The sequence below is a fragment of the Triturus cristatus genome, chromosome 3_2 (genome assembly GCF_964204655.1).
Source record: "Triturus cristatus chromosome 3_2, aTriCri1.1, whole genome shotgun sequence".
Taxonomy (NCBI): domain Eukaryota; kingdom Metazoa; phylum Chordata; class Amphibia; order Caudata; family Salamandridae; genus Triturus; species Triturus cristatus.
Window position 1 is genome coordinate 855,928,101 of NC_140584.1, and position 22,790 is coordinate 855,950,890.

The 22,790-nt window shown below is 45.5% G+C and overlaps 1 pseudogene; it reads right to left on the reverse strand.

Moving 5' to 3' along the window:
- Positions 1–249: 249 nt before the first annotated feature.
- On the reverse strand, positions 250–22,565 carry LOC146858319 (protection of telomeres protein 1 pseudogene; annotated as a pseudogene).
- Positions 22,566–22,790: the final 225 nt, after the last annotated feature.

The window sequence follows — 22,790 nt, forward strand, 5'->3', positions numbered from 1 at the left end:
AACACACTGTGATACCACTAGGGTTGTACACAGAAAAGACTCTGAACTTCCCACAGCAACAGGGAACATCAATGTCTCTGTGCAGAATACGCTTACAGATAGACACCCTGAAAACCTCTTAACAAGCATTTACAATGCAACGGTCTCGGCATTGTTAAAGTTAGAGCTATTGGCATTGCTCATGACAATGCCGTTTCTTTAAATGTTTTAAAAACAAAAACATAAACAAAAATAATGGCATGAGCAATGCCAATAGCTCTAACTTTACCAATGCCGAGACCATTGCATTGTAAATGCTTGTTTTAAAAAGTGGACAGCTATTTTTTCTTCTTCTTGGTTTTCTCTGGTCCAAAGGAAGGAATCGTACAATGCATTTGGCAAACTTTGATGCTGAGCCATTGTTGCACAGTCTTTCAAAATGAAGTTTAAATCTTCCTCATCCGGAACTTCTTGCAAGCAATTGCATTTGGGACAATGAAGCTTAACAGACTGACTGAGCACCTCCGTCTCGAAATGACTTAGTTTGGCACGAATACGATATTTTTGTGGAGCTGTACTCTTCTTGATGATATGCAATGGAGTTGTCTTCATGTGCTGGTGAGCAGTAAGCACTGTTGCTGATGACTGTTGGCATCGCTCTATAGACCTTGCAGGAACAAAGTCTTGATTTGCACTTGTGGCTACAGCTTCTCGGCAAGAAAACTCATTTAAAGTGTCATTGAATTCCAATGAAGAGATTCCTTCCAAATCCTGGTAGTCTTGAGGATCCACTGCACCAAGTCTCCTTTGTACTTCTTGAACATAATAACTATTTTCTGGAATAACTGCTATTCCTCGAGCAAAGCCCGTACCACCATGCAGCAGGAATTCTAGGCACGGTATTTTTGCTTCTTCATCGCATGGTGTATGACATTTTGCATGAAGATTGTAAATAGTTAGATAGCTTCCGACTTTCAGTGATTTCGCTTCTTGTGCATGGTTATCGAAAACCAAAATATCTATTGTCAGATTTCTAAGCTGGTGAATGATTTCAGGATCCCCTTCCACGCCACCATTTCCAACACACACCTTATGTGGATACTGTCATTTTGTGCCATCCCACACCTTGAGAAGAAATGAACAACTATCCACCTCTGCTTTACCCACAAGCTGGCACATGAGGTCGAAATATGTTGAAGGTTGAACGGCAGAAAGCATCACGGATGACCTGGACGAGGAAACCGGACTACATGCCCAGGTTCGTAATACTTCCACTGTGTTGTGGTCCTCTTCAGAAAAGCAAAACGTTTTACTGGAGGTTCGAGGAATTACGGGGGCTCCTGGAGTGCCATCAAACACGACTGTTCAAAATAAAAAATGTTTTTTTCTGCAACTCCGATGACGTTAATAACTCCTCCCTCTGCCCCGCCCCTCTGGAAATTGATGCCCTTGCCCACGACCAAAATGGCAGGTCCCGGTGCAATTCTGTATAAAGTATAGCTGGTTTTGCCCACACTTAACATGGCGACTAGCAGCTCCTCCCTCTTATAGTACATATTTTACAAGCACCAAACAAGGATTCCGCCGAGCAGGAACCCTTAGACTTGTTGCCTCGTGCTTTAAGGGGCGTATGCTTTTTTCGAAGCAGTCATTCTAGTGGATCTGCAACGGATAAGAACGGATAAGAATTCAACAGTTAAAACAAAATTCCTATATAGATGTTCTAGAATGAGAGCAGTGCTTTGAAAAGGAGCCTACGTTGCGGTGATCTAAAATAGTCTCTAAATATTTGCCTTGTCTAGCAAATGTTTTATTAAATGATGTATGACTTTAGTAAATGCAAAGTTTACTCTTTAATTTCCCTAATTAAAATACGTAAAGGGCGTTTCAGTCATTATGACGTATGGATTGAAGGTAAGGTACCGTGTGCTTCAAATTACAATGCAAGATTCTGTTAATGCAGCAACACTAGGGGAAGAGCAGCGCTACCAACGAAAAGGCCGGCCAAAGGGGTGAGGACACTAGCTGGTCTGTACGTCAAAAGCACAGTTTACTGCCTGATTTGGTAACAGCCAATAGGAAGGAGAGTGTGCTGTAGGGCGGTGCAAGTCGTACTTGCGACCAGGCGAACTCTAGTTGGAATGAAGCTGTAATAGCCAATAGGAAGGAGGGGCGAGCTCTGGGGGTGGGTCGATGACTGCCAGGGTAGGCTGCGTTACACTAACGCAGGCTTCTGGGTTTGTTCCTGTCCTGTGCAGGCTCTGACAGCTGGAGGGGCCTCAGCACTGCTAGGTGCGGGTTAGACGGTAAGGAACGCGTGGGGAACAGACACCTCGGGCTGGGGACATTTGGAACCCTGTAACTCTGAGTGTGAGCCACATACGCACAAGAATAAGGTGTTCCTTTGGCCGAAACTCAGAAGAGCCTCACATAGTTAATGTAACCCCTTTGCCTTCACTCTTCATTTAAAGCTGTCTTCATGAAAAGCCCTCCGTTATCATTGGAAACTTCCGCCCACTCACCTATAGTTAGGAGCTCTTGCTACTTAATAAAGAACACTTGACCTATTAGCATGAAGAAGACCTTGATCATACACAGTGTACAAGAAGCCCCCTCTGTGCACGTTACTTACGGCCACAAAATTAAGAGCTTCTATTTTGCAACACACAGACCACAACATGGACACCAGGAAGACACCACCACCTTTCTCCGAGGCAAAACAGAAATGCCTCGGAGAAAGGCAGCGTCGTTTTCGGATTCGGGGCGTGTTTTGCTGTTGTCTCCTCCTTGAGACTTCTTGCAAAAAACGCGCCCCCGATCCGAAAAGGACGGGGCCTAATCTGAATGACTGACCTTTTCTCCAATGGCTGGCCAGCATTCAAGAGGCCAGCCAATGGAGAACAGGGGAGAAGAGGGGCGGGTTCAAGCCCCTCTTCTCCAAGTCATTAAATCTCGGAGCGAGACTGCGCAAGCGCAGCCTTCGCAGCCGAGACCTAAAAAGGAGGCAGCAGCCGTAATTCTGAATCTAGACCCTAAGGCACAAAGATTGTACTTACACACCTGACACTAGCCCTTATTGGTACAACAGAAGACACAGGGGTGATTCCTAAGAAAATAGAAATATCACCTTGTCGCAGTTAAGGCACTTAGGACTACATGTAACACAAGACAAATGATAGGACATGCATTGCGTCCTGGAGGCCAGGTGCCAACCCTTGTACAAAGGGAATACACTTATACAAAGGTGAGGACAAAATACCACACTTACCAGACACAAGAGCCCATAAACATTACACAGATCAAGCACTAGAAAGAACCTAAGAACTGTTGCAAATAGTCAGGAGTAGGGCTTTCAAGGAAAAACTGAAAATCAAATGGGCAAGTCATGCACAAGAATTCTAGGAACTGTAAGAAGCAAGAGACAGGAACTTCAAGGGGGCTAAAGACTGCAAACACTGACAAAGGGAACTTGAACAAGGGGCAAAATCCAGGAGTCATGGGAGAAAATATAAAAGATATGAACAGAGCTTAATTTGTAAAAGAATATAGCTTAATTTGCAAAAGAATAGGTGTTAGTGCCCAAAGCGCTGCCCAGAAGCCTGCGGCCAGCACTATTACATGTCAGCACACCCAATACCAAGGCTGCATAATCCTAAATTCACTGCAGGCCTCTTTTTTTTTTTTTTTTTTTTGTTTAAGAAGTTTTTATTGAATTTTCAGAGAAAAAGAAAAAGAAAAAACAAATAATACAATAAAACAATTATTCCAATATAGCGCCATAAGAAATATTATATAAACGAAGTTGGTTTATAATGATTAGGTCAACAAAAGGAAGAAAGGATCAATAATAGGGTAAATTGAGGAAAATGGCACTGGAGAATGGGATAGGAGGGAAAGAAGGGAAGAAGAGAGGAAAGACCAAAGAGGTGAGGGGAGAAGAGAAGAGAGAAAGCCAGAGAGAGAAGAGAATAAAAAGAAGAAGAATTACCGCAAGGGAGGGTGCGAGGAGAGATAAACAGTAAAAGGAAGCCAAAGAAGATCAGTTTTGATTTTTTGGGAGACAGAAGAGGAGGAAACGGAAGCAATCCTATGTTCGTCACAAATAAAATTCCACCAAGTAATTGACGACAGTTTAGAATTATCTTTCCATGCAGACAGGATCACTTTAAAAGCTAATGCAATAAAAAGGTCAAATAACCTAGAACTAGGTAAAAGAGTTTCCATATCAGGAGCTAAGGAACCTAAAAAGATATTTACAAAAGATAAGGTTGCATTAAAGTTGAAAACCGACATGCATACATTCCAAATTGAATTCCAAAAAGATAGAACAGATGCACATTCATATAACTGATGGACTAATGTACCAGTTTCGGTAGAGCAGGACCAGCAAAGGGGAGAGGATGTGGGGGAAAACTTACAAATAGTAACAGGAGTAATAATGGCTCTATGATACAGAAAAAACAGAGATTGGGTTATCCTGGCTGCAGCCGAAACTTTAAATAATTTCGACCATAGTTTGTCCCAACTTTCAATAGGAAGAGAAAAGGATAGGTCCGTTTCCCATGCACTTTCAATGGTGGTTTTAGAACGAACATTAGCATTAGATAACAATAACTTATAAACAGTGGCAGCTTTGAGTTTATGCGCCGGGAATAGAGGATACAATGGTGAAGAGGGTGTTAAAGAAGGTGGGACTGATGGGAGAGAGTAGGTAGCCAATTGGGTTTGTATAGCATTAGAGATAATAAGGTATTCCTTGTAGAAGGAGTCAGGTAGCTGATATCGTGTTTGTAATTCCTGGAAGGAGATGATAGAGAACCCATTCAAAAACTGATGGACAAAAATGATCTCCTTTTCCTTCCAGTATTTGTAATAGAAAGATCTACCTTTGTATTTGAGAAATTTGTTATACCACAGGGTAGAGGTTAAAAAACATTGGATAGGGGATAGGTCCTTACGAAATGTATTGCACAGCAATTCACGGGAGTATTTTAGTACAGGGTTTTTAGACAAAAAGGTGCAGTTGGACATAAATGTAACATGCTGAAACTGAAACTCTTTTAGAAGCGATCGCTCAAAGATAATCCAACGAGGTATAGGCGTATCCCCAAAATCGAAGGCCAATGAGAAAGATTGTTTAATCAAAAAAGCAGAGTGGTATATTTTAAAATTAGGGAAACGCACTCCCCCCTCCTCCTTGGGGCAAATAAGTTTGTTTAAGGCTATGCGGGAGCGTTTATTGTTCCATAAAAATTTAATACATAAAGAGTTAAGTTGGGAAAAAAACGTGTTAGGGATTTTGACAGGGAGCATAGAAACCGTATAAAGAATATGAGGAGTGACCATCATCTTAATAGTATCTAGTCGACCCCACCATGACAAAAATAAGGGGGACCACACAAGGAGAAGGGATTTCAACTTATTCATTAGTGCGCTAAAGGTGAATTTAATAGTGTCCGCAATATTGGAGGCAAACCAAATGCCAAGGTATTTAATTTTGGAGGGACACCATGCAAAGGCTGTATCCGCAAACATGAATTGATAACAAATCGAATTTAAAGGAAGAACCTCCGTTTTGGTTAGATTGAGTTTGTACCCAGAAATGGAAGAGTAAAGATGGACTTCTTCTAAAAAGGGGGGAAGGGATTCACTGGGGTTGGACATGTATACCAATATATCATCCGCGTAGGCAGATATTTTAGTTTCAACAGAAGCAGAGACAAAACCTTTAATTTTGGGATTGGTTCGAATACGCTCAAGGAAGGGTTCCAAACACAGGATAAAAAGCAATGGGGAGAGAGGACAACCTTGCCTGGTGCCTCTGGATAGGGGAAAAAATTGAGAGAATTGGTTATTAACAAAAATACTTGCCCTCGGACATGAGTATAGCAATTTGATAAAGGAAATAAAATTAGGGCCAAAACCAAACCATTGTAGAGTATGAAACATATACTGCCAATTTATACGATCAAATGCTTTTTCAGCGTCCAGAGACAAAGCAGCCAAAGGATCTTTATAATTTTTACCATGGGACAGGATATTCATGAACATTCTAGCATTATCGGAAGCCAATCTACCTTTGACAAAACCCACCTGGTCCGTCTTGATCAAAAGGGGTATGATAGAATCAAGTCGAGATGCAATAATCTTAGCGAAGATCTTGCAGTCGTAATTGATAAGGGAGATTGGGCGAAAATTTTTACATAAAGAATGGTCCTTGTCAGGCTTAGGGATAATGACGATCAGGGCATCCATAAAGGAGCCTGATGCTTTCGCATCAGCAATGAAGGAATTAAACAACTGCAATAATTTAGGGGCAAACAAGGATTTGAAAGTACAATAAAACTCCACCGGTAATCCGTCCGGGCCGGGGGCTTTTGATTTCTTTAAAGCTTGAAGGGCGGTAATAATCTCTTGAAGGGTAATATCCGCCTCTAAGGCAGAAAACTCAGCATTCAGAGATGGGGGAGCAGGAAGTCCAGAAAAAAACTTATCAAGATTATAAGAGGAGGGGAATGTATCATCTGAGTAAAGAGATCGGTAGTAGTCATGAAAGACCGCTGCAATTTCTTCATCAGAGGACACCAGATTATTGGTGGATTCATCCAAGATAGGACCAATGGTCTTACGTTCAGAGCGAATTTTTAAATAATTCGCTAGCATTTTACCTGCTTTATTTTGCCCTCCGTGAAATTTAGATTTAATTCTAAGTAAGACATTGCAGGCATCAACAGTGGCAATTTTGTTAAGGTTGGTTTTGGCTATAATTAAACTCCTAAGTGAATCAGCATTTCTGGAGGAAAAATAGTCATGCTCTAGTTTTTTCAACTGTTGTAATTGGTCTTTATACTTTTTCACATTGGCCTTTTTCTTCCGGGACACAAAAGAAATAGTAAAAGCACGGAGCGCCGCTTTAAAAGCATCCCAGTTGTTAGAAGTGGAAGTGTCAGATGGGTTGTTAAAGGTGAAAAATTCATTAATAAAGGAGGTGACTTCTTTAATATAAGTTGTATCAGAAAGTAGGTGAGTGTTAAACTTCCAGCGATTGTATTTGGTGGAGGTGAGTGAAAGGTCGAACATAGCATAGACAGGGGCATGATCAGAGATAAAGATAGAGCCAATTTCAGATTTTTGGATACAAGGAAGAAGGGATTTGCTAACCAAGATATAATCAATTCTGGATCGGGTTTGGTGTACATTAGAAAAGAACGTATATTCCAACAAATCAGGGTTACAGGTTCTCCAGACATCATACATTGGGCGAGAGGCAATGGCCGATTGAAAGGATTTATGGGTCTTATCCGGTTGAAATTTGTACTTAGATAAGCGATCCGAGAAAGGATCCAACCATTGATTAAAATCGCCTGCTACAATAATATTGGGACAATCAGCTGTGGAGAGGAGAATTTTGATATCATTCCAAAATTTTGGATCTGGTTTCACAGGGCCATAAATGTTTAGCAAGATTAACGTTTTATTGTGTACAACAACCTTGGCCATTACCCATCGACCTGCGTCATCATTTTGAGAGGAAATAATTTGCACAGATAAAGTTTTGTGAAACAATATGGCAACCCCCCCCTTCTTGTCAACAACAGGGGAAAAAACAACTTGGCCTACCCATTGCCTTTTTAATTTCAGTGACTCGACGTCATTGCAGTGAGTTTCTTGAAGAAAGGAAATTTGGGAATTAAGTTTAGATAAATGGGAAATTACCTTTTGTCTTTTAACAGGATTTCCAAGACCACGGACGTTCCACGTAACAAAATTACACATACGCGAGGATCAGGGGAATGTGATACACATGGTGTGGAAATACTTCGGAGACACAACGACACTGGAAGACAAAATGCGCATAAGGGTTACACAAGGGAACAACAAAACATAAAACCACCTTATTAAGAAGAATCAACAAGCCTTTGACAATGTAATACATAAAAAGAAGTCCAAAAGCACCATAATCATGAAGAAAAGAAGGGAAAAGAGCGAAGAGGAAACATGGAAAAACTCGAAAGAAGAAGAGAGTGACGCACCGACCAGATGAAGACTGAAATAAGAAAGAGCGCGAAAGAGCAGGTGAGGGAAAGAAGGTGAGCAGAGGAAAAAAGCATAGGAAAGCAGAGAGGGAAAACAGGTCAAGGAAAAGAGTCCAGACCTGCAAGACATCAATAGAAAAGTAAAATTGGAGCGTGATGAGACCGGAGAGAAGACAGCGGTGTAATTCACATGGGTACAATTGGAAGCAGGACAGAACATAGGTAATCATATAGCGGAAGCGAGATATGAGAAGGGGAAGAAAGAATTTGAACAAGAATAAGCAGTAACAAAGAGGAAGAAACGTGATTAACAAACGTACAATAAGCAATAAGCACTAAAGCATATGGAAAGTTATGTATAAGAGGAATCTAAGGTAACCAGAAAAAAGCTGTTAATAGCTGTTAAGAGCACTACACTGAAGCAGCAAAAAAGAAGAAGCGCTCAATGATTTGTGTCCATATTCCGAGAGGAGATGTTATTGAGAAACAGTTTCAGTTTTCCCGGGTCATCAAAGGATCTCGTCTGGCCGTCGTGGGTGATCTTGCAGATGGAGGGATGGAGTATGCCATACTGGACGTTCAAGAGCCTCATTTGTGGACGCAATGCAAGAAATTCTTTGCGACGAGCATTGGTCGCATTGGAGACATCTTGTGAGATAAAGATATTGTGTCCAGACCACGATAGGTGACGTTTGAGTTTAGCTGCTTTAAGAACAGTCATGAGTTCTGTGAACTCCAGAAACAGCATGATAATACCACGAGGTTTGGTGGAATTCGGTTGAAGGCGACCTAAGCGGTGAGCTCTCTGTATATTCAAAGGTGTAGATGACTGAAGGCCCAAGAGGTCATGAAGGAATTTTCGAAGGAAAAGCAACATATCTGGACCTTCAATATTTTCTGGCAAGCCAAAAAGACGGAGGTTATTCCTTCGATTACGATTCTCCAAGTCCTCAGTATGGAGCTTCAATTTGTGAATCTCTTGTTCCAATAACGGAATTTTTATGGCAACATCTTGAACGTCACTGACGCGTTGTTCTAACTCAGTCACCCTACCTTCCATGACAATCCATCGGTCCTCAATTTGCTGCAATTTTTCGTTTGTGGCGGCCATAAAGGGCTGAAGACCACGCACTTCCTCTAGTATGTTATCCAAAACTGGGCTTTGCGATGAAAGAATAGGCGAGGGCGGGTCATTCTTCAGCCTTTTAGGCTTTGCGCCAGAAGAAGACGGTTTATTTGGAGGATGGGAATCATTAGACATCTTGGCAATTTGACGAGATGCTTTTTTGGCGGGAAAAAGTACACGGAGTTCTCTCATACGCTGTAAGGTTTGACAAAGATATTCGTAAAGCCACTACAGCATCACCTTAGAAAGATACACAAAGCTGCAATGCATCCACCCCGTGGCTCTGAAGATACCGGAACATCGGGGTTAATCACGGCTCCTCTGAAGAAAAGACAAAATTATGAGACCTTCTCCGGGGAGAAAAACGATATAGAACAAGCATGGCCAGGGGCTACTGGCGACTATTGAACTTGGAACAGACTCCCTCTCAAAGAGAAATGAAGCAGTAAAGCATCAAAGCATGACTGGATCCAGGAAATGCGTGCGCGGTGTTTCAGGAATAGAATGCCGGCGCCTCGATACAAAATGGCCGCCGTCGGGCATTACCTCAGGAAATCAAACCGCCACGTTTCTGAGGGATAGGAGTGGAAAAAACAGTCAACGAGGAGCAATTCAGAATCACGCCATGTTCCGCTGGTAAGTTCTTCTGGAGACAGTGCCCGTAGCTCGCTGGGAAGCCTTCCACACAGCTACATAGCACCGCGACCGAGCGGAGCTAACGGAGATCCGCCATCTTCCCTCGGCGTCCAAGCCACGCCCCCACTGCAGGCCTCTTTAATCTGTTGCCAGATACTGCCTGCCCCATTATTGTACTCTTGCACGTTCCTGATTTCTCCCTTTGTGAGGGTTTTTTCCATCCATCACTTCCTCTTTCTTTCCCTTTTGTGTTTTTTCCTCTCTTGCTCTCGGGAAATGTCTGATGAGGAAAGATAAGTGCCAGTCCCCAAAAGTGAGTGCCACTGGTCCCCATCACTGGAAAGTGAGCTCTGGCTATGACAGAAGAAATAGGAATAAGTAAACTAAAATAACAGCAGGAACAGAAGAAACAAACTAGGAACAATTAGAAACGGAGCAGCCGAGAGCCTGCACCTGACTGTAGAAAAAAGGCAGGCAAGGCCGATTTTGCAGCTATGCTGCAAAAACGGCCCTGTAACAAAGCGGCACCCACCCATGCGGCGCACCGGGGGATTGCCCGGTGCCCGCTACAGCCAGTCCGGCACTGCAAGGGAGCAAAGCAAAAGCAACACATGGTTGGGACAAATCTGCAACGAGCAGCACAGGAACAGGACTCAGGCTCTGGCTGATTCAAGGAATAAAATGGTCAGGAAAACAGGCAACAAGAGATCTGGTACACTGAAGAGCTAACTTCAATTCACGAACAAGGAGCTTCAGGCAATGGCAGTTTATAAGCAGTTCCAGGCAGCAGCAAGACCAAGGCGGAATCACATGACAGGGCTGCACAAGACCAGTCACGTGTGTGGAATTCCAACTTCTCACAAGTCCTGAAAGAAGGAACCAAGTGCTGAGAAACAACAGGACCATTCCCATTGAAAATATTGCAGAGTAGATGCTGGGTCTCTATAAATAACAGGCAGTGCATTCTGGGATCATTAGTCTTTGGAAGGAAACATAGGTTCCTAATGAGTCCAAGACTGAAGTGGGACGCAGGCAGAGGTCAACAGGAACTTTGGATGAGTTTTATTTGTGATTTCCAGGCAGTGGTTTGTCTTATGTACAGCTTCCTCCAGAAGTGGAACAATGAAATCGTAACAATAGCCCTTCATACCACATGTGTTACCATCACTGAGTGTCACTTATAACTAATTACGCAGTCACCCCTCTCCGGTACATCTTGGTTAAGGGCAGGCCAAGTCGAACACTCTCATCAGTGAAGTGGGAACACTATGTCTTTCGCAAAGAAGCGTGGTGCTTCTTGACTTCACCTGAGGTGCAGTTTCACTTCATGGACCAATTCGCTGCAGGGTGACATTCCAGGCAATAAGGGCGGGACTTCCGGCTGCAGAGAATTGTGTTTTTCCCACTGCCATTCTGGCCTGCCCTTGCCCTGCGTGGCAGCAAGGTAACACTGCAAACTGCTCAGCACCCTCCTCTTTCTCTTCACCCCAACTTGGTTCTTCCGGCTGCAGGGAATAAGGTTCACATTGCGCCACTGGCTTTAAATTAAGCCATTTTGAATTGGAGAAAATGCTACCCTGATGGCGAAATTCTAGACAAAAAACTAGGGGGCTTATTTACAAGCCCATTGCGCCACCAGACACACCGGTAGCGCAATGGGCTTTCCTATATTTACAAGGCCATGCAAAGTCACCCTGCGTGACTATCATGGCCTTGTAAATATGTTTCCCTTTTAATGCATAACTCTGCGTGAAAGGGGCATTCCATGGGTGTTACTACGCAATATACATGGAACGTATAGCATTCCCAGATTTACAACATTTTGTAAACCTGGGAATGCGTCAGAATTCTATGCCTCCCCAAGGGAGATAAGGAGGTGCAACGAGGAGAAATACTTTTACTTCTTGTTTTTTTCCTCTTTCTATGCATACTGCATTCTGGAAAATGCCTTTAATGATTGTTTTTGTACAGGAAGGTGCCCCTTCTTGCGCAAAAACAATCATCCCCTCTGTACAGACACCCTTGCAAAAGAAAACAAGGGTGGCTGCGCTGGCGCACGGCTCCTGTTTGTGCACCGGCGCAGGGGAGAAGGACAGGAACGCGCCCTATCTTGTAGATAGGGTGCATTCCTGCCCTTTTAGAAATGTAGGACTCCCCTCACCCCAAACTCATTTTGGATGATTTATTGATGCACGGCAGTGCAGCAGGAAGGCTTGCTGCGCTGCCTTGCGTCAAAGTCCTGTAAATGAGGCCCTATAAATGCCTTAAATTAAGCGTCTGCCGAGGGTGTGTGCAGCAGTGAGAACATTCCAACTGCCATGCTGGGCCGCTTTATTGTTCTCCCCTTTTTATATAAAACAAAAAGCACCAGCTTTACACTGTACGAAGCTGGCAACGTTTAAAGTGTGCAAAGGTATTCATTTAAGCTTGCCCTGTGTGCTCAAAGTAGGCTGCCAGTCATTTTCAAGAGATTGCATAAACAGAGTTAAGACACAAAAAACCTATAAGCATAAATTTGCAGGGGTTCACGTCTACTAAGCTTCAATAATATCCAATAAAAATACAGTATTATTTTATTCCTCAGCGATGGACTGCTAGCTCTCAAGGATGTTAAACAATGATACTTAAGTTTAAATATGTTTCGTGCTTGTCGAAATAGCATCATTCATTGATTCTTGTTCTTCACTGCATGCTAGAAGAAGATGGGGACTACACCTCTGTGGGAGACTAAGACGCCTCTTTTGTGTTCCCCCTAAGTTCTTTTGAGTAGCATTTTTTGAATGCAGTGAGGGAAGCCTCTCAGAAAGTGGATCGTTCTGGGTTGAACCTCCTTCCAGAGGCCAGCCCTTTGAGACCTTCTCAGCGCTGCTGTCACTCAAAATGATATGCAATGCTTGTTCAGTTATTGCCATACCTGCTCCCTCTCCCACAGATCCCCTAAAATAATCAGCCTTAACCAAAGAAACATTGAGGGATATTCTCAAGAACGTGTGATAACCATCGCAAATTTAGCTTAATGCAACTCTTCACATCGCAGTCTATCGCGGGAAAATAACTCTGTGTTAACGTGGTATTCTCAACACGGCGGTACCATGCGATAGACCCACGACAACGTGTCAAATGAACACGCAAAAATCAATGTGACGCCGCAAAAACGCGAACGCGAAAATAGTAGCGATGACACCAATCGCGATAGAAAAATCAGCTAAAACCAGCCACACGCCTGAAAATCCCACGCGTCATGTGGGAAAATGCACCATAAAAGTAAAAAAAAAACACAAACAAAAGCCAAACAACAGCGAAGCACAATGGAGGTAGCGGGAGCAAGTGCAGAGGACAACCAGAACCCCACAAGCCCCCCGCAGCCTGGGACCACGGGGTCAGGGAAGGACAAGAAGTATAGGAAGAAGCGGTTCTGTCCGCAGGAAAACAGGATCCTGATAACGGAGGTGATAGAACACTATCAACTACTGTTCGTCACCTCCACTGTGTCACTGGCAACTAAAAATGAAATATGTCAGGCCATCGTGGACAAGGTGAATGCAGTCGGAGTGCTGAAGAGGACAATGGAAGAGGTCAAGAGGCGCTGGAATGATGTCAAGTGCAAAACCAAGCAGAAACTCGGAAAGAACCGGAAGGCAGCAATGCAGACTGGAGGTGGCAGTCCAGCTCCACAGGAGGAGCTGGACGAGGTGGAGGAAATGGTGTTCACAGTCATCAGTGGGGAGACGGTGGCAGGAGTTGGGGGACCAGACATAGCTCAACATGATCGAACACAACAGCAATAGGGTGAGTAACGACCAGGGACTGGGGTGACGGGGGGGAGATGGACACAATGGCCCACATGCACAAATGAGCACAGCACATCTGCGGACAAACCATGCCCCAGACCACCAAATTCCACCAAGAGGCCAATGCACCCAATTATGCAACATTCCAGCACTGCAGAAGCACAGAAGTCAGAGGCACACCTCATGTAAGGGCCAAGGGGCAGCCAAATCAGAGTTGCAGGGGCGACTCCCCCAAAATGCGGCACACACACATTACATGCAGAGCACTTCAACATTGACAACGTTGTGGTACAAATCGCAACACATCCACAACAGAACAGAGGACATAACTGGTGCCGCATGTGTGTAGAAACTGGCCAATCACATTTGGCATTGCAGGGAACTGTGAGTTTACAATGTACAAGTACAAACACACATCCATGCTGTAGTCGGAATGTCCACTGTCCCGCATCAAATAGGCAGCTCCCGCCAAACAGTCACAATGTAAACTGTCATGCAGTCTGAATGTGAACATATACAATGCGTCAACATACATGTGAACACAATGTTAAACTGCATCTACCCTTCATATTGCACTGGGAAATCCAACACCTCCTGCAGAGCAGTCTGAACCTCTCTTCTCTGATGATGAAGAGGACCATCACACCTTCGACTCCGACGCCCTCCAACAGTTCGTAGAGAGCCTCCGTAGCCCACTTTCAGGAGCAGGGCAACCCAGCTGCTACGAGCAGAACCCACCCCCTGCACAAAACACACAGCAGACAGCACCCACCACCAAGGCTGCCTCCCAGGACCCCCACGACAAACACATGGCCTTCCAATGCCGTGTGTTGGGATGCCAGGAGAAGCTGGCTGAACAGGTGCAGGTGGGGTTCGACCGCATGGCAGACAAACTAGACTCCATACGTGGGTGTCTAAGTCCCATCAGGGACAACTCACAGTCCCTAACGAACACCCACAGTCCGCTCCATGGTCTCCAACGAACCATGGCTGACATCGCTAGAGTCCTGACTCTGCGAGAAGAATGACAGTCAGAGTGCCTCCAGCGATCTCGCCCGGGAGTTGGGACTCATGCGGAGGCTCATGGAGAACATGGAGCTTGACGCGGGTAGAAAGAGCGTCTGCCACGGCTGCACACTAGCGAGAGGTAGCTGTGTCCCTCAATGCCATAAAGACCCTCCTCAAGGCATTGCTGCCACAAGGCCTGGTGCTGATGCATACTGCTGCTACCACTCCATCCACATCTCCGGCCCCTGATGTTGTCAGTGCCACACAGTGCGGCAAACATTCCACCTCCGGCCCCTGAGGTGTCACTGCCACACATTGCTGGAGACAGAACACCACCACCCACATGTGAGGCACATGAAACAGCAGTGGACGAAGATGCGGATGAATCTGCCCTCATGGTCAGAAGGAAGCGGTAGCAGCATTCATCTCCACCATATGGCCTGTTTCTACTTGGTTCTGCCCACTGCATCATCACCTTCCACTGTCCCCCGATGCACTCTGCGACACTCACCTTGGACCTCGACACGGACTGCCATATTCTGTTTGGTCACCAATGACACAGCTATCAGACTGCGGACTGAACTCCTCCTCTACGGATTTACTTGTCATTCCCTGAAGGACTGTGGTTAGCCCTCCACGGGCCATCATTGTGAAGTGGGGTTTGCATGGCCCTGTACTGCACCTGCTGCAACACTCCACTGAATGTGCAATAAACATTCATGTTAACACAGATGTGTCATGTCCATGATCCTTCAAGTATGGAAGTATGAATAAATGTAGGGTCAGGGATTCCCCCTTGTGTCCATGTTGCTCATGTTGTCGGACTTGGGTCACAGGGTGACACATTGCCGATCGCGGTGCGGGTGGCGCCGACACGACAACAGGAACACATCCATTAGTCACTTCCTTGTCAAGCCCAGGATGGAACCACGCCCAGAGGCCCGGGGTCATTGTTCACACCCTTACGCTGGACTGGCATACACCAGGACATCCCATTCCACTTTCGCTCACAGGGGGGGACGACAACACTACATGTCCCAGGTCTTCCCTGTAGGGATCTGCTGCTCACAGGTCTAGTTGTCGGCATGCCACAGCCACAGCCACTCCCTCATGGCTGGTTTACACCCACACCACACCCATCCAGCAGAGGCGTCACAGGACATGTGACCCTGCCAATAAAAAGGGCCGGGCGCACGTGCTGGACGCCATTTCCACTCTCTAACTGGGTGTCTCCGTGTGGTTCTCATTTATGCATGAGGGCCTAGGGCCCTGCCATCTCACATTGACCAGGACCGGGGGTGACGTGATGCTGTCTGCACCACGGGACTCAATCATGAGGGTCCATGGCTAGCGGTGCACAGACTTGGTGGCACCGGATGCTCTGCGACAGGCACAGGCACACCGCCACAGGACGGTGTTTTGTGGTGCAGTGAGATAGGGGCACCTGAACTGCTGAGCGGGTGTGCCGCCTGTGATGATGCACCGTCCTGGCGGTCTAGACTGGTGAGGATTAGTGTGCGCCCTGCTGAACCGCAGTGTAGGCCTGAGCCAGTGGGCAGTGCGGGCCTCCCGCCACGTGGCATTGCCTCGCAGTTCACAGAGTTAGTGGCAGCTGTAGGGCTGAGCGGGTGTGCAGCCTGCGATGATGCCATGTGCACTGATATGGTCTCTGCCATTGCGTAATCAAGACCCAGAATCAAGTGTGTGACCTGGTGGCCCGCGGTGCGGGGCTGCATGATGTGGAGGGTGCCATGGTCGCGGGCCCTGGGCTTGGTGCTCCCACCGGCACGTGGTGTGCCCTCTTGGAGACACGACGGTGTCGGAAGGTGAGCAGTGAGGCCTGGTTTAGCATGGGCGGGCAATCACTGCTGGGCGGCGGAAGGGGCTGGGGTGCGTGGGGTGCTGCAGCCTGTGTGCCCAGGGGCGGGCAAGCGATGATGGGGTGTGCAACTGTATGGACTCTGCCATTCATTTCTCTGTGAACTATTTCAGATAAGGGACCTGGGGGACTGCAGTGTATACCGGCACACCGGTGGCAGCAGGTGAGCAGTGAGGCCTGGGTCCGCAGTGTCGGCACTCTCTCTCCCTCTCTTTCTCTCTCCCTTTCTCTCCCTCTCTCTCTCTCTCTCTCTCTCTCTCTCTCCCTCTCTTGCTCTCTCTTTATCTCTCCCTCTCTCTCTATCTCTTTCTCTCCCTCTCTCTCTCTCTTTCTATCTCCCTCTCTTTCTCTCTCCCTCTCTCTCTCTCTTTCTCTCTCTTTCTATATCCCTCTCTTTCTCTTTCCCTCTCTTTCTCTCTCTTTCTCTCTCTGTTTCGCTCTCTCTCTCTGTACTTTGATGGGCGCATGACACACCTTCTTATTTCTGTCTTGCAGGCTGTGACTTTCAGAATGCCCAGAGAAGACCAGCTGTGCCTCTTCAGAATTGTTGTTTTTTGTTTAATCTGTAATAAACGTTTTATTTGGATTATATGATATGAATGTATGATTTCCCTTTTTCTGGCTACACCTGTATGTTAGGTGCTGTGATTGTGCGACTTCGGGCGATTTGTTTGGTTCATGGTTTCATGGAGTTGATGTGCATTATCTTTGTCCAAAGAGGGGGGTGGTCCTGGGGGTGGTGGCGGTGGGCGTTGTTGCCCTATTGGGGCTCCGGGCTGCATGTTCAGTTGCTCGGGGGCATCTGTTGTTCTTCATGTTTGGCTATGGGCTGTGCCCATAGTGATTTATGCACAAACCCCATACCATATCAATTTTTCGAGTAACCCCTACTTAGTTAAATAGCTATTTTTCAGCCAGCATGTACTACTTAACATTGCTTGTACCAGACGTTTATATATGGTGGTGATAATCTCTTGCATAAACAGGCCATTTCTCACTTAACCCCAACAAGCCTTAGGTTACAGAGAAGTTGCAATATTTAGGGGTGGGGGGGGGTAACGCTTATCTCCCCACATCCTAAATCGCAAACAGAAAGCCACTTACACAATCAAATCAAATCAAATCAAATCAATCTTTATTTGGACGCCTTACACAATCAAAATGAGTGTTCGCAATTTCAGGTAGACTGGCAACTACATCTTCCACACAGGGTCTGATCTAGCGGCAATCCCACAATGTGTGAATGAGTTCCCCTTTCCTGTCATATCCTTTCAAACAAATATCCTCCCTAGTTTGCCCAAGCCTATGCAAATGGACCATAGACAGACATTTTTAACAATCAAATAATTCAAAAGCATTTAAAGATGGCTGCCTCTATGTGCGTGTGATAGGGGAACATCCTTAAATGTTTCTGAAATACTTTAAGATTGTTTTTCCTGCCAAGAGGACCTGTTAGAAACGTGTCGACCAACTTGGAATGGTAACAAATGCGCTAAAATATTGACAGAACATTTTAAAAAGGCTAACCATGTATGCTGAAATAGGGATATGCATGGGTGGACTGTTTGAATGATTTTTGTCCAACTTTGCATATGCACACACGAGCAGCCATGTTGTAATAAAAAGTTTATTATTTGTTATATAAAAGCATTCCTATATGTCGTCCATGCACGCAGACACAGAGTCAGCCATCTTGGAATATCTTTGGTATATTTAGCATTTATAAGTACTAAATATATATATATATGTGTATATGCATGTAACCAAACATAACATAATGTGTATTTGTAAAGCGCACGTTCACCGGTGGGCTTCTTGGCGCTGAATACTTGGGTGAAAGGGGCGTGCAATTGGTGTTGAGGTGGGCATTCCACCGCAACACACATTGCATTTTGACGCTGCCTCAGATTTACAAGGATGTGTAAATCTGAGGCAGCACCAAAAACTAACTTCATGCAATAGCAGGCAATAGAATAGCGCAACAAGGAGAAATACTTTTATTTTTTCTTGTTTTTTGCTTTTTCTATGTGTGCTGCATTGTGCAACACACATAGAAAGAGCAAACACCATTAATGATTGTTTATGTGCAGGAAGGTGTCCCTTCCTGCACATAAACACTCATTAAATAATGCCAATTTGCTACTTCTATGTGTTTCCTGCATATAAATAATCATTTCCTGTAACCCAGGTACCCTTGCACTATGGTGCAAGGGTGCCTGCGTTGGTGTTGGGCAGCTAATTGCAGCACCAGCGCTAGGGAAAACACAGGGGTGCACCTTATTGTTGTAAATACGGCGCATCCCTGCATTTTGCATATGTCAGAGCGCGGCGCTGCCAAATTTGGCACAGCTCTGCGCTCTGACATTTGCTTGTAAATACGCCCCAAAGACAGCTGCTCTTACACAAACTCCTTGACTCTTTCTCCCTGTCTTTTTCCAAATAACTTATGTCCCTGCCTCTGAGTTTTCAATTCCCTGTCCCCTGGTAGCTTGGCATAGCCCACAAAGAAACAGGAAGTGCTGGGGACATTAATACATCTAGAATACCCACTGATCACTCTTGATTTCACTCAGATGATCTCACATACTAGAGGCCTCTATTGATGCTGATCCTTCTTAGAGTGGTTTCAACACTGCTACCATGTCTCGGGCCTCTTTGGGAAGTTCTTGGGAGCCATTGAATCACTTGAACCTCACCCAAATATCTGACAGATCTTTTGGTCCAAAATAGGATACAAACTTCAGTCTATGGTTATTTATATGAATTAATGCAACAATTAAGGTAATGTCTCATCCCTTCTTTAAAAATATGATCATGTAAAAAAGTACTTATCAGATTACCTTATGTTATGTTCCTAAAATGTCACTGTATGTTTCTGTTAACATTTTTTTAAAAATAATTTTATTTATCATTTCTGTCATGTTTACAAATATTGTCTGTTCGTTCACCGCAATTACAAATCAAACAGTAAAAGAAATCTATACAAGGAAATCGTGCTCTGTCATACATCGCACATTGGAACAGGGTAGTATCTGTAGAATACATTGCGAGATTCCCCCTGATCAAATCCTGATCGAAGGCCATTTCCTGTTAACTACTTCTCCATCCTCTATATGTCTATGAATGTCTATAGCGCAGTCGGTTAAGTGTACCAAGTTCAGCCCACCCGGGTCATTACTATGCCTGCAGGTTGTTGTGGGGGCGGGAGGGCGTTCCTATGCCAAGCAGATATTCTTTGAGCGGTCCCCAAATATCTTTTGGCCGGGAAGTTGGGGGCTGCATCGTGGCATAGAGTTCACTATTTATGTTACAAAAAGTAAGACTAGATAACCAAGCGTTCACTGTGGGGGTGGCTCTACTGCCCCCTTTGAGTGCTATTTCCCGTTTCGCTAACAAGAGGGCGATAGCGATGAATCTGCGCAGCCCCTTTGGCACGTTATAAATGCATCCCAGCAGCGCAACCTCAGGCGTGGGATCTATTTCCAAGTGCGTCATCTGGGATAGTAGCCTAACAATAGCTCTCCAAAAGTCCCCGTCCTTAGCACAATTCCAAGTCAGTCGGGCAAAATCAAAATCAGCCTGCGGGTTCCTACATTTTAGGCAGTTGTGTGGGCGGTTGGGGTCAATAGAGTGGAGTTTCACCGGTGCCATGTAGACCCTCCATAGGTATTTAAATTGTCATAATTTGTGCCTGCTGTTCAGGGAAACCTCTGTGATCTGATTACAGCAAAACGTCCAATGTGAGTCCTGAATTGGGTGCCCTAAGTCTCGCTCCCATGCCTCCCGAATCTTGGTGTCGCAACTAGGGACCAAAGCCACGCAAGCCTTATATAGCTTTGAAATCAGGTGATCCCCTTTTGCACTAGTGATTAAGAGTGTCAGCAGAGGAAAAGACTCGGTTTCCAATGGATATTCCAGGAATTCTAGCACGGAGCGCTACTGAACACAAATTGGTCCATAAATGTTGCTTCACTAAATTTCCCCCCCTCTGTACTGGTGAAAATGTGACCTTACGGAAACTGGTCTCCAAAATTAACTATGGAATAAGACGCTAGCATGCACTGGACCAGTCTCTCTTTTGTAATAGGAAGCCATGGATTATTAGCGATAGGGATTTTTAGAGAAGTAGAGGGAATGGCCACCAGCGACCCACGACAACTTACACCACGCCCAGCTTGGTTGTTGATACTGTTTGAATGTCACGAGGGTCTCGGGGAAACCCCTGTGATAGCACCATATGCAGGGGGGCCAGGAGCACCAGATCGGCCTCTGGCCTCCTGTAGGGGATACGTGCGTCCGGATGATACCAGGAGTGTGCAAAGCTGCACTGTGCAACAAGATAAAGTTGGAAGTCCGGAGCCTCAAATCCTCCCCTCTCATATGGCAAAGTCATTGTCTCCCAACAAACTCTGGGTCTCCTGCTCCCCCACGCCAGTCTGATGAGAGTGCCAAAAAACCTATTAGGGTGTGGAATGGGGATGTTATGAAATAGGTATAGGCGGGGGCCACCACACATTATAGAACTGATGAGTGGATGGAAAAGAAGAGGTTCCTTCCTTGTAGCATCAGTTCTTAAGGATGAGAGCCCTCTTCAGGCTCAGCCTCCCCAGAAAACCCTAAATGGTCAGTTCTGTGTGGCTCTTTCCGTGAAGAAAAACAAATCCTGATGTACAATTTGTCTTTTGTGTGTAACTTGGCTGGGATTGGTCACATACAGACATGCATCTGCTGATATGTGGGTATGTATGCATGTATGTGTATGGAACGAACCTAGCTAGAAGGCAGTAGGCCTAGTGTGGGTGCTGTGGTGTGACAATGCCGGAATGTGTCAAGGGCCCTCTGTGCACACCTGTGTGGGCATTCACGCTGTATAGGCACTTGATTTGATAGAAGGCACTGTGCCGGTGCGTACCTTTACCACCCGTGTACGTGCGTGCGTGGATTCCAGTTATGACAGGTGGAAAGGGTTGTGGGAAGGTGAGATGCAGCTATGGGTGGGTGGAGAGGCGGGTTTGGATACCTTCAGACATCGCTTTATCCTTCCCGCGCCCTCCAGCTCCGCGTGAGGACGCCCCACCCTCTCCTCATCTCCAGCTGAGCGGAATCAGCCTGTAATGAGGCGCTTGGACCGCCGCTGCTGCCCGTCCCTCTTACAGGAGCCGCGTCCCATTAATCCTGCAGAGGCACTAGGTGGACTGCTTATGCACACAAGGAGAAGCAGAGGAGGGGAGCGCCCCTCCCCCCTTCCGACCATGGGGGATGGGCTGGCATCGTGGTACGGGGCGCAAGATGTCCAAGGGGGGCTCTCAGGTGGCAATACATGTAAACCGCTAATGCATCGCATTTTATCACAAAAAGTGAAATGGGTGCTGTAGTAACTTGTTTTAGTCTGTTCTGTTGAGATTGCAATATCTACTTATATTGTATTACCATAGAAGTTCTAGTGCTGCTTAGGTACAGTAGAATGTGTATCTTGATTCTTGAGTTGGTGTCTGTTGGAGCTGGCTGCTCTCAAGCTGGCTCCTCATCCATGTAACCAATAAACTTATCTACTCAAGACAACTACAGTATCCTGCTTCATTACTACATTTTACTGGAGACGAGCTTGGTTACATGGACAACCCTGCGTGCATGATTTCAAGAAGTCTCTTCTATCAACACTAGTCAAGCCTCAAGTCTGCTGTCTCCTGTCTCCTTGTAACTGAAGTTACAGCCATTTGGGACAAATTTCTCCTTGACCTTTCGGAGGACGCTTTTCATCACTCCTGCCTGTCTAAACCCTGAGTGTTTGGGACTGCTATTCCTCTGGACACGGTAGGGTGTTTTCATCTCAAATGTATATTTCCCCTGCCGTACGCGCTGCTCATACAGCTTCTACCTGTGCTAGTCTCACCGCTTGGGGGCACGAGTAATTAATAATTACTTCAGCTCACGGAGAAATTTTTGTCAATTTCGAACTAACCTCTTCTGTGTGTTAAAGCATTTTTTGAAAATAGGCCAGCGCTCTGCACGCTCTCGTGAACATTCTCGCTGTGGCCATTCTGCGTTGTCACGAACTTTACTTCGTCTTCGTCCACAACGTTCTTTGCGCATGTTCGAGCGCTCGTCATCACGTTCTTCCAGTGGCCAAGTGACGCATCACACCACAGTGTTTACTTCTGCGTCTATTGCAAGCATTCTTCGCTGTCGTGCACAGCAATTCGCGTCTCAATCACTTAGCAACCATGCAGTCTCAGTATTTACATTGCGTTATTTGTTTTATCCGAGGTCACGTACAGCTGATCGTGTTTCTACTACAAAGTCACGCTGATGCACACAGCTTAATGTGTGTTTCA